Source organism: Nanorana parkeri, unplaced genomic scaffold (genome assembly GCF_000935625.1).
Source record: "Nanorana parkeri isolate BGI_ZX_2015 unplaced genomic scaffold, ASM93562v1 scaffold352, whole genome shotgun sequence".
In the NCBI taxonomy this organism is placed as follows: Eukaryota; Metazoa; Chordata; class Amphibia; order Anura; family Dicroglossidae; genus Nanorana; species Nanorana parkeri.
Window position 1 is genome coordinate 244,797 of NW_017306620.1, and position 13,311 is coordinate 258,107.

Genomic DNA, 13,311 nt, shown 5'->3' on the forward strand with positions numbered 1-13,311 from the left:
ATTTTTGGGAGTGGGGTTCCTCTTTAAAATGTCTACCAGATCTTAAGAGCTGATATGACTTTGAGGGGGAAACCAATGCACTTTTTTTTTTCATTTTATTTACATGGGGTCCCTCCTAACATTCCTACCAGACCTAAAGGGTCTGGTATTGTTTGGGAGGGGGAACCGCACACTTTTTTTTTCTTTCTAAATGCCATTTTTTTGTCTTTATAAATGTCTTTTTCTAGTGTAGAAAAAGGCTGTAAAGCCACCCAGGCCTGGTCTCTTGTTAGTTTTAAAGACACTTCAAAGAAAGGCTCAAATACTTTCTAGGGATGGGATAAATGGGGGGGAGATGAAATTCAGACAATATATTTTAACTCACTCACCGGTACAAGTTTTGAATCTGGTGCGAAGAGAAATGGGGGCTGGAGCAGTATCAAACACTCTGAGCCCTCTAGCCAACATAAAGTTCTGTTTGTTGTTCTTAAAATAGAACTGCTGTTTTGTCCAATGCAGAGAGTATTCTGCCCTATTGGTAAGACATAAGTCCAGGTCTGCTTGAATCGCCTCTAGTTTTGCTCAGTTGGAGGCAGTTCGGGTCGCTTTACAGGTGGTCAAGGCACATTCCAGATTAGACTCAAGACATTGTATCTGTAAGTTCACGTTTGCGTCTTGAGACTATCTGAATCAAATGCCCCCTTACAACTGCTTTATAAGCCTCCCATAAAGTATTCAAGGTAGCGGACCCGCACTTCCGACAATACAACTGCAATAGAAAGTAAAGAATAGTTCAGTGTCGAAGAAGAAGGGGGGCTCCAGAGTATAGAGTGTGATGATAAAGGAGTTTGTGTCTAATAATATTAGATATAGCGTTCCCCAGTTACAAACAAATGCAGGCCTTCATTTAGTCATTTGCCAGGTCCCTCCACATTCCAAAACAATGAGATCTCCTAATCTGGCATGTGATCTTTATTGTCCCAGCACTACTTAACAAGTGAGAGTGAGAGAGGCACTCATCTATTACCAGTTGACAAGTTGATATAAACACAAGCAGGTATGGTAGAGTTAATGACCCAGGTGACCCGGCATTCACCCACAAGTCATAAACCTGAGTTACAATATCAGCTCCATTTCAGAATTCAGAATTGGACTGTGATATTATACAATTTAATGCACAACTAGCTGTGTCTCATCATAACGAGAACACAGATATCAAGAATTATTAGTTTCCAATAAGCCACGGCTCGTGAAGGCAACATTTACCTTCCTGCCCCCCCGTTTTTTGTATTCTGGGCATGTTTAGATTCAATCAAAAGGTAACTTCATGAAGCATCATAATCTAGGGGTTACTGGACTGTATTAAATAGAAATACACCACTATCATCTTAAGTTATGGATTTAACCATTTGGGAGGAGCAGAGAAGGAAATTATGAAGGCTTGTCCCTCCTGCTCTTCCTCCGCAGCCCTGCCCTAGGGGCCGTCTACGTGAAACCCCCTAAAGGGCTGACAAAAAGATTCTGCCAAGGCAGCTAGAGAGGCTCTTGTTTTGAAACATCAAGAAAAGGAACTCCAGCAACATCAAGAAGTCTTAACATCGCCAAAGAGTTCCCCTTTAAAATCTGGACATCATCTGTGCAAGCGTGCTTGAAGGAGAGCCCTTCAGACCTCTCTTTTGCTTATTGAACTTTGGACTCTGTCAGAACTCATAAAACCAGGATTGTTAAGTACTCACCTTTTATTCCCTTTTATTTTACTGTCTTTATATATTTTGTCTCTCTTTATTATTATCTTTTTCTGCACCGATCTTAAAAATCATTAACCTTATCTCTATGCTCTAAATACGAACTTAAAGTATCCTTGTCTCTGTGAAGAGCGCCACTGTATAGAGAATCCTGTCTCTTTCCTATCTGAGAGGACAGCAGTATCATAGGCTTTGTTTAAGTGTTCTAAATTGTCACAGCATTTGCTGAGAACGGTCCGTGTTTCCATTAACAAATACGCGGTGGCAACAAACGTTTGGTGTGTAAAGGGTTAACTGAGGATTTAACCAACCCTAGTGACGATCGCTCTGTCTGCTGGCCTGAGATTGTTGTCCCACGATCTGGAAAATCTATGTGCAGGGTGAGGCCGAGAGTGGTATCGCCACGTCCTTGTGACGTCATGCTTGGTTCAGAACTGCGTATAGTCACATGTGATTGACGTAGAGTGGGTTCGGGCCGGGCTTTTTTTCATATATTGGTGGCAGAGCGGTGGGATAGTTCTGTTTAGAGCATTTAGTGTAGCAGTAGAGTTTAACCCTACACCAGAGGCGTAACCAGAGCTACAGTCGCCCGGGGCAAAACTAAATGTTTCGCCCCCCCTCCCATGTCTTAGTTATGAACATTCATCCAAGTGCCCTTCTGGGGGTCTTCAGGCTTTAAGCAATGCAGGATGGCACCAGCTATAGAGGACTGCAAATCCCAGGAGCTACATTATACTGCAAGGCAGAATACCATCAGCTATAGAGGACACGAATCCCAGCAATACATGACAGAAATGCAGACGAATACCATCCCATTCATCCCCCTACCGGCATCAGACCCCCCTACAGGCAGCAGACCTTCCTAGAGGCAACAGATCTCCCCTGCATGTAGCAGATCCCCCCTACAGGCAAAATATCCCCCCTACATGCAGCACATCCCTCTACAGGCATCAAACCCCCCCCATACATGCACATATGTCAAACAGAAGGCAGAATTCAGCCTGCCAGCCATTTCATGTGGCTCTCGCACCTCTCCGTTTTAAAAATGAAACCAGCACTGTAAACAGGTGGCGGTGTTAATAGGAATGCTGCCAAGGTCCCCAGCAAGGTTCCCACAGCTTTCCTGTGTACTGTGCTGGCCGAATATGTCCTCCTCCTTCTGTGGATCCACACCACCCTTACCCGCAGACTGACGGTGCGGGACTCCGGTAAGACTGCACAGTCATACTAAGAGTCCGCACAGCCCACTATAGAACCTGCAGAGCCAACCTGAGAGTCTGTACAGCCCACCATAGACCCTGCACAGCCCACCTGAGAGTCCACACAGCCCAACATAAAACCTACACAGCCACCTGAGAATCTGTATAGCCCACTGTAGACTCCGCATAGCCGAGAATCGGAGAATCTGTATAGCCCTGAAAATCTGTATAGCCCTTTGAGACAAACCATAATGCTGATGTGTCAACAGATCCACCTACAGGCAACAGATCCCCCTACAGGCAACACATCCCCTGACATGCATTATGTCCCCCCCAGACATTCAGCAGACAGTACCCCCTCCCCCCACATGCAGCAAAGTGTTCCTCCCTTCGACATGCAGCAGACAAAGTGTCCCCCCCTGACATGCAGCAGAGTCCCCTCGACATGCAGCAGACAGCACCAATATATGGACAATTTATGTATTTATACATGGTGATATATATAGTTTTCGTGCCCCCCCTTAATGCCTCTTATGAGTTTAGTTGCCCTTCTCTGCACTTTCTCCAGTTCCACAACATCCTTTTTGTGAACTGGTGCCCAAAACTGAACTGCATTTTACTAATGCTTTGTACAAGGGCAGGATTATGTCTCTATCTCTCTCTGGAGTCTAGACCCCTTTTAATACAAGAAAGTATTTTGCTTGCTTTAGAAACTGCAGCTTGACGTTGCATGCTACTATTGAGTCTATGGTCTACCAGAACACCCAGATCTTTCTCCATCATTGACTCAAAAATACTCCCTCTAAAGTGTATGAAACATGCATGTTTTTAGTCCCCAAGTGCAAAACTTTACATAATTGTTACCACTGAATGAATGAAATCAGGTCTCACAACCAACATACCTAACAAAGCTATGATTTCAAGTTATGAGCCAGATTGAGGTGTTGCTGATGATGTATTTAGGCCAAGCAACAATGTAAAAGTAAAAAAATCTATTACACATGCAAAATATGTGATGCCACAATATAGTGTTGCCCACCCTGTCCATGAATATCGTACTGTTCTGTATCACCATAAACAGCTTTAAGGCATCACCGAAGCATGTGATTAAAAGCATTAGTATTTTTCACATGCTCTCAAAGTTGCATAAAAAAAAGACCCTCTGTAATTCATTTTTGCATTGGTATATTCTCTCACATAATTGGAGAGACTTATCTCTCTCTGTAGGTTAAGAACCCAATGGAAGACCCATTGTCTCATGGAAAGGGTCCCTGACCAATTTGTGAAATTAGGGAGGGGGGGGGGCATAGAAAATCAGTACCATAGGGTGTTGTAACTTTCAAAATCCCCTTGCTTTTTTATATAGATTACCATCCCCAGATACTTGTAGTGCCCTACATGTAGTGCTCAGGTCCCCATGGCCTTTGATTGACAATCCCTTACATTAAAAATGGCCAGAACTGAATTTTAAGATTCTTCCCCAGAGAAAAGTGCCACTGAACTCAGGAGTTACATCTTAAAAATGCATTCAAATGCCCTAACTATTAACAACAATGTAGCTTATTTGTGTATAACTCGGTGGTAGATCCTCAAATCCTCTCTGAATTTGTGCTGACACTGTCCTTCCTTCTGGAGGGTGGCTACTTTTATTCCCCATGGTCCCTGTGTGTGTTGTATATTAGTCACGAATCTAAACTCACTACTAGGGATGCTCCGATACCACTTTTTTAAGATCGAGTCAAGTACCGATACTTTTTCCAATTACCGATACTTTTTATTAAAGGGACAGGTCACTTTTTTTCTAAAGCAATACAAAATCATGACTTTAGGTCAGTTTCTTAATATTATGAAGAACATGAAATGAACATGAAATTAATATTTATCATGTTGTTGCTAACTAAGGCTTGTATCCCCATAGTGGGGAAAATGGATGAGCACATGTCCGGACTCCAGACCAGAACACTGTATAGTGTGGCACAGCTATATCCAATTCTGCATACCTGGCTTTATATTATAAGAATGTTATAATATAAAGCCAAGTATGCAGAATTGGACATAGCTGTGCCACACTATACAATAATATCTATTTTCCCCACTAGGGGGATACAAGCCTTAGTTAGCCGCCAGTGCCGCTAGATTGCTTCTATAAGCTGGTAAAGTGGCCACCCTACCCCGCCGTGTTTCCTGGGTTCCGCTGCCCCTCCTACGGGCCCGGGACTGGCATCTCAGGTGTCGGTGGAAAGCTGGGGAAGAGAGTGGTTCTATGGGACCGGGAGCAATGCATATTGCATCACTTCCGGTCCCTGAGCTGTCATTGCTGGGCTCCTGAAACCCAGCAATAAGCTATTGAAGTGCAATCTGCATTTCAATAGCTTATTTAGAGTGTAAAGGTGACACTGGGGGTCTTTTGGACCCCCAGTATCACCCTAAAGAGTACCTGCCACCACCAATATGCTATCACATGGGGGGCTTGTAAGCCCCCTATGTGATAGCAATTAAAGTAAAGAAAAACAGTTTTAAAAATATTAAATAAATTAAATGTAAAAATAATGTAAAAGTTTTTTTTAAGTCCCCTGCCCCAGGGAGCATGCACATCTTCACGTACACATACGTCCGGTACGCCTACGCACAAAAATGACAATTGCACTACACATGTTGGGTATTGCCATGCACACCAGTGTAAAAGAGCAAAAATTCTGGAGCCAATATTTACGTGTATCTCTAAACTGAACCTGTAGGGGCTTTCAAAGCTTTCTGTATGAACTTTTTGGGGTACTGAATTCTGTTACAGTTTCACAGATGCACACAATTTTTAACCTTATATTTTACAAAAACAAATGTATTTATATAGTGTTTTAGGACACAAATTCTAACTTAAGTGCATTTTTCACTAATTGTTTGGGTTTGATAATAAGTTGCGCTAATGTCATGCAACATAATAATTTGCAACTGCCGCCATTGTATTCTATAGGGTCTTGGCTTTCAGAAAATATATAATATTTGTGGGTTTTACTTTCAAAGTATTTTATTTTATTTTCAAAGAAAAATCAATACCAACATTAAAGTGTTATCAGAAGCAATGCTAGCACAGTACCTAGCATTTACACAGGAATAATCCGCCCATTGATGTTTGTGGATTTTAAGTAATTTTCAGGCCTAAAATGTGGATTATAACATGTAAACAAAAAAGGAAAAAAAAAGGCCTTTGTCCAAAAGGGGTTAAGAGGGCTTCTCTATCTTTCCAGTCTTTAATTAAATAACTATTAATTTATTACTATATATATATGTTCCTCCTTTTGATCTGTCTGGTTGGTACAACTTGTAGTTTACCCTCCTCCGACTCATTAAGTATCTCAAAGGTTCCCTACAATTTAGCCAGGAACTTACTTTTCAACATGGGGACTAGAATGAGTACTTAATTCCTTGGGTGGAAAGTTCAAACCTAGTGTATACTTTTCTATTCCTGAGCCTGCTGTAGGTGTTCCTGGACCAGAGGCATTGCCAAAGCAATTTTGCCTTGCTTGGCCGACATATGCTCTACCACTTCTTGTGGGGAGTAGTCTCACTATATCAGGTTTCCTTCGCAATATCTAGTAACCCTAAGGGGTGCTGCCAGTATAACAGTTCAAAGGGCAAAACCCCCCTGGAAGACTCTGGTATTTCGCTACATGCAAACAACAGATAAGGAAGAAGGAAATCCCAGTCTCTCACATTTTTGTCCACCACCATCTTTCACCTACATTTGAGGGTTTTATTAAACCTTTATACCAAGCCATCTGTTTAAAGGTGGTAGACTAAAGTATGCAACTACTAACTGCTCAACAATTTCCACAACTCTTATTACCTTTGACTAGGAATGGGCAAATGTGCCTGAGTTCAGACCGTGGGGCATTTGTTGTACCCAGGATCAAGTGCGAGACTATGCGAGACTGCTGAGAATCATAGTTTAAACAACATTACTTTAGATACCTTGACTGCAATCCCTGCCCTTCCCTAAAGAACATATAAGTAGACACAAATCTCTTTGTTGGATGGGCAAGGCCACACTTTACTGTATTTCAACATGCTCAATAAACTCTTTATTAATTCCAATATCACATTTGTACCAGTCACAGGTGAACTGTGAGCACTCACTAACGCCATAACTGTATAACAATAACAACAACATGTCTTCACCATAAGTTCCAGACAGGCGTGAAAACAACTCAGTGATCTCCATATGGCCTAGTGTTGTAAACCTTCAAGCTGGCAAAGTAATACCGCCAAGTAAAACTGTGACAATTTCAAGATAGGGTGGGTGGATGGGCTTGTTTCTTTTGCTGGTCAGATCCCAACAGGCTGGAAAACCCCCCCTCTCCTTCTTTTAACACTTCCCTCTCTCTTTTGTAATTCCATCTTCAACCAATGGGATGCTTATGACTGCAGGACGGGAGACAATAATAAAAATCTCACACCCTTGCATGATTACAGCAGTCCAGGCTCACTCTCCCAAAAGACAAGGAGTAGAGAAAAAACAACCCCACATTCCTCGAACCCCCTCCCATCCCCAGTTATTCCGAAAATATTTCAAATATAGACTTTAGGTATGTGTTCGGTAGAAAATAGCTAGCATCATGACAGGCCGCACATTTTAAGAGACATGGCAGGTTTTGTCTTGCAATAAAAATTAGTGTATTACCTGAGAGACAATAGCTACAAATATTGTACAGTGTCTGGACAGTATGTAAGCAGCTTGATTAGCAAACGATGTAAGAGGGAAAGGGCTGAAATACAAATTAGAGTGTATTGTTTTAGAGACAATAGACACACACAAAGTGACTAGACATTATATATGCACCTTGATTAGGCCACAATACAGTATCAGATGGAGCCACGAGGCAAGGTTTATCTTGAAAAAACAATAAGAGTTTTTCATTTCAGAGACAATAGCTACAAATATTTTTGTGTGCCAGAGCACTGGAATAGGCTACAGACCACAGCAAACATTTTGAAGCTGAGGTACAGCTGCGGAAACGTGTGGCCCCTTTATGGTGCCAGAGCCCCAGAATAGGAAACGCTCCACCACCAGGATCAGTACATGTCCCAGGCAAGCCATGAAGGGCAGACAGCAAATTGTTGTCATTGTTACATCAACCTTGTCTGGTACAAGATTGTGTGGGGTCAGCCACTTCACGGCCTGCCCCTGAAGAGAATCTCTGGTCCATCGTGGTATCTGTCCCTCACGCATACCAGCTATAAAACAGCATGGCAATGTTTTGCCTGGGCCGTTGAATAGGCTCTGGGATGCTTGGGAAAGTGTGTGTGGGGGATGGTTCTAAAGAGTAGGCTAGGAGGAGGCCATTGAGGAGGAGGGGGTAGAGGTGACTGCACTGACACTTACTCGATGTGCCAGACATGGGGCAGTACAACCAGCTCCAAAGGTGTGCTCCATCCTGCATCCTTCCCAGCCACCAGCAAATGTTCCCAGTGTGCTGTGAAGGAGATACAATATCCCTGCCATACTTGCTGGAACATGTATCTGTGGTCATGTGGACCTTGTCACTGACGGCGTGGTCCAGCAGCATGGAAACATTACCCCTTACAAGCTGGTGAAGGGCAGGGATCGCCTTCTGAGAAAAAAGAATAGTGACTGGGTAACAACCACTGTGGTGCAGCAAAGGACAACTCCACAAACTGGAATGGGAGCAGCTGTAGAGAAGAGAGCAGTTTTACCAAGGTGATTAGGGGACAATTTTTTTCTTCTGCTCCAGCAGCTGCAGAGGAGTCACCGGCCTGGTGAGGTGGGGCTTGAGACTTTTGGTGAGGTTTGGCCTTACTCTGCATTACCCCATGCTTACCTTCCTTACTGATTCACTTGTAATGAGGTAGGCCTATAAAATCCTTTTTGAAGATTCCTTCCGTATCACTTGAGGCCACTGAGGTTAAAGCAGATGCAGTTAGAGAATCTTATGGTGATAGTTTTGGAGGACAATCATCCCATCGGGCCACACTGACATATAAGCTTAGCATTTTCTGTCTTAGACAATTACTTTACTCCAGCATTCTGGCTTTTATTCCTTGTAGCACCGCTGTTCTGGTCTCAGGCTAAGGCCCCTGTTTATATGTCCTCCGTGGATGGGCGGGACAGACTGGCATTCTCTCAGCCTGTCAATCAGCAATTGTAGTCAATTGTGGGCAGAACAGACCAGGAGTCCGAGCTCCGCGAGTCCTCCTACTGCTGCAAGCAGCTCATACAGGAGAACTCATACAGGAGAACTCCAATGGGACATATACTCAAACGCCCTAAAATGCATTAAATTAGAATGTCATTATTCAAAGGCTGATGCAATTATTAAAAAACAATCTACAGAATAAGTGGATTTAAGAGGTCTGATTTACAAAGGTGGTTTCATATTCCTGCTCAGAGTTCAGCTTTAAGAACATAGAGGTCATTTCACATAAAAAAATCAGATTGCCTATCTTTGTGGAGAGCAGACAGAATTTTCATATGTTACAGCAAATGAAGTATTAGATATGATTTTGTCACTGGTATATTAGAGCTAGGGATTCCACTGAGCTAAGGATAACATTTCCCCACTCTGTATATCCTTTTATGGATGTCACTGGCAAGGAGATTGTGTGCCTGTACAGCACTGAATAGCTTTTCTAACTGCTTTGTTTTGTCTGTCAGTATGCCTTTTTAAATCCCCACTTGTTCTAACTGGTCTCATAAAAGTTCTCTTTTGTATATTGTGGTGTGGTTTATCTCACTGCTTTACACCAAACTAATTTAACAAGGCTTTATTGAGGCTTTTAGTATAAACAATATGTGTCTAGAAATTGAACCACATTTATTAAAGGTCATATACAGTAAGTGTGACTCACTGTTGGTACTAAAGGTAGCCAGTGTAATAAATTATTCAAAAAATTGTTAAGAACACAGTACAATTATCAGAACATAAAATACTAGTAAAGACCAGTTTCTATTTTCTAGTGTACTGATATACTTCTTTTATACTTCTACAAGTCAGTAAAGTAGTAAATATTATGTAAATAGTTTCTATGAGTAAGAGGCACTGGAGTGATGGGGCTTAGATGGTCTTGATTTGGACTTGATGGACTTGATTTCTAACACAGTTGACAAAAACAAAATTATAATATAAAAACCTGAATAAAAGTACAGTACATTTACACCCATAACTGTACACCTTCTATTTAGACCTACAGTTGGAAATTCATATAAACTTGTATACACTTATTTAATCACTTGGAGACCAGGGTGTTACACCCCCTTCCTGTCCAGGCCATTTTTCAGTATTTAGCGCTGTGGTACTTTGACTGACATTTATTCCGTCATGCAACGCTGTACTGAAATGAATTTTATACCATTTTTTGGGAACAGATAGAGTTTTTTATTTTGGTGGTACTTAATCACCACTGCGGGTTTTATTTTTTACTATATTATACATTATTGTCCACTACGACGAGTCGTCGTCGTAGTGGACAATGCTGGACGTCGTGATTGACCCTGGATTACGTAGATGGATCACTTTTTTTTTTTATAAATGACTTGTCAAAAATCCTTTGTTGTGTTTTTTTAATTCAAATAAAGGATTTTTGATTAAAGTCTAGTGTTATTTTTTAACCACTTGCTGTCCGGAGCAATGTCTTACTGTTGTGCGCACACATTATTATTATTATACAGGATTTATATAGCGCCAACAGTTTGCTCAGCGCTTTACAATATAAGGAAGACATTACAGTCACAATACAATTCCAGACAAGATGGGAAGGAGGGCCCTGCCCCTGAGGGCTTACAATCACACATGATAAAATATAAATCTTTGGCTAGAAAACAGCTTCAAACCCCAAAACAATTATATATTTTCTGAAAGCAGATGCCCTGTGGAAAAAAAAATGCTAGTTGCAAATTTTTATGTTGCATGGTTTTTGCGCAAATGTTTATCAAACCAGTATTTTTAGGAAAAAACAAACTAAATAAAAATTTAGTGCACAGCAACATAATATAATACCCAATTTTTTTGTAAAATATGAAGGATGGGGTCACGTCGGGTAAATAGATACCAAACATGTCAAGCCTTAAAATTGTGTTCGCCCGTGAAGCCGCAAAAAACGTCAATAGCCAAAATTTCCCATAGGGAACACTTTAAACGCTTTTACCGCTCATCAGTTTAGTGCTAACAGTGATTAATGGCTCTAGAATTATTGCTCTCACTCCAACGTTCGCGGCCATATGTAACATGTGTAGCGCAATTGTCGTTTTCGCACGTAGGCGCACCGACGCGTGTTTTCATGTGCGTGCACGTCGGGGGCGGGGGACTTAAAAACATTTTATTTTTCTATTTTTCTTATATGTTACTTAAATTTTAACAATTTTTAAACACTTTTTTTACATTTTTTTACACTAACCCTATTGCTATCACGTAGGGGGCTAACAAGCACCCTATGTAATAGCAGATAGAGTGTGACAGGTCCCCTTTTTGGAGACATCAGGGGTCTTTCAGACCGGTAATGTCACCTAGGGACTCCAAAGAAGCTGAGGAAGCAGAGATATGCTCCCCCAGCTTCTTCTCCTGGCTCTAAGAGCCAGAGACTGTAACGAGTGACACCGGAAGTAATGTAATACACATCACTTCCGGGTCCAGTGATCACTCCGATCGTTGTGGGGAGACCCGCCGTGACGCTCCCGGGCGCCAGACGGGGACAGCGGTGCCTGGGGAAGCCAACGGTGGTCGCTGGGGGGATGGGGAGGGCGCCTCACGGCTGTATAGACGCCGGATAGTTTGTAAGGCAACAGCAATCGTCTGCTGTTAAAAACGATACAAAGAACACGGCTGCTGCAGCAGCCGTGTTCTTGTTTTAACCACTTCTGCGGGCCGCCATCTATAGATGTATTGCGGCCCGGAAGTGGTTAATCTATTTTTTAACCCTTTAGTGAATGGGTAGGGGTACCCCTTACTCATTCACAAGGGGGGGCCACATCTGGGTGCCCCTTTATTAAAGGGGTATCCTGATGTGAATAAGCTCCCTGCCCGCACCCCACAACCAACACCCCAGGGCTTGTGAGGAAGAGGCCCTTGTCTCCATCGGCACAGGGACAAGGTGCTTTTCCAGGGGCGACCTGCCCCTTTTATTTGTTTTTTTGTATTTGTGTTTTTTTTACATGGGGTCCCTCCTAAAATTCCTACCAGACCTTATAAAGGGTCTGGTATTGTTTGGGAGGGGAAACTGCACGCTTTAAAAAAAACAAAACAAGTCATTTATTTTTTCTTTAGAAAAGTCAGTTTTGCTGCAGCAGTTTCTATACATTGTACAGATGCACCACTTTACAGTCAGTTTAAGGGGAACCCCAGGCACAATATTTAAAGGAATTTTTCATTGTCATTGTTACCCTTTAAGTGATGTTAACATCACTGCTCCTTTTAAAAACTGTATTTAAAAAAAAATGTAATTGATTCATGTCCCCCAGGGCAGTACCCGAATCCCCATACACTTTTTATGGCCAATAAATTGCATATATGGCTTCAAAATGGAGACATTTGATTTTCAAAGTTCTACCCCCATAGACTTGCATGGAGTTTGAGTTCGAATTCAAACTTTTCCCAAGTTTTCCCAAGTGGGGGTGTTTTGCCCAATAATAGACACCACAACCATATATTTACATTTCCAACAAAAAAAACAATAGGGCTTTTAGGGTGCCAAACCCGGAATGAGCGGAACGCCAACACGTCATAACACAATAACATATATTTTTTATACAGTTTATTGAAGTATAAATTATGATAAAATATCTAATAAAAGTCTACTAATACTAAAATATACACCAAGCACAGCTCCCAGCTCGGCGCTTCCGTTTTTTTTTCCCCCCCCTGACCCCTCACCTTGATTCCCGGGATCCGCTGCCCCATCTTGGATCCCGGGACCGGCTCCGAGGGCGTCAGGAGGAGGAGGAACTATTTTTTGAGACCTTGGTGATGAATAAGTCCACATGTCCAGAAAACAGCAGCTTTATGAGAACTACTACAACAGGAAAACTACACATCTCATCACATCTCATCAGCCTTAACCAACCGCAAGTAACCTTATACCTGTTTAAATGCAAACCATCTGCTGTTACTCTGCACCTTATTGTGTTACATGACCATGCACCTACAAATGCTGGTACAACCAGGGCCGGCCTTAGGGGTGTGCGAGCAGTGCGGCTGCACAGGGCGCCATGGCAACAAGGGTGCCGTGCGGCCAACACAGCTCGTCCTGGGGGTCGGCTTCTCTCCCCCTCACCACTGGGCGCTGGCCATCCGATATGACAGTGCTCCCTCGTCCGCCCCCCTTCAGGGGGGCGGGGCGCAGGAGGGAGCGCTGCCTGCTGTCAGGATGGCGGAGCGGTG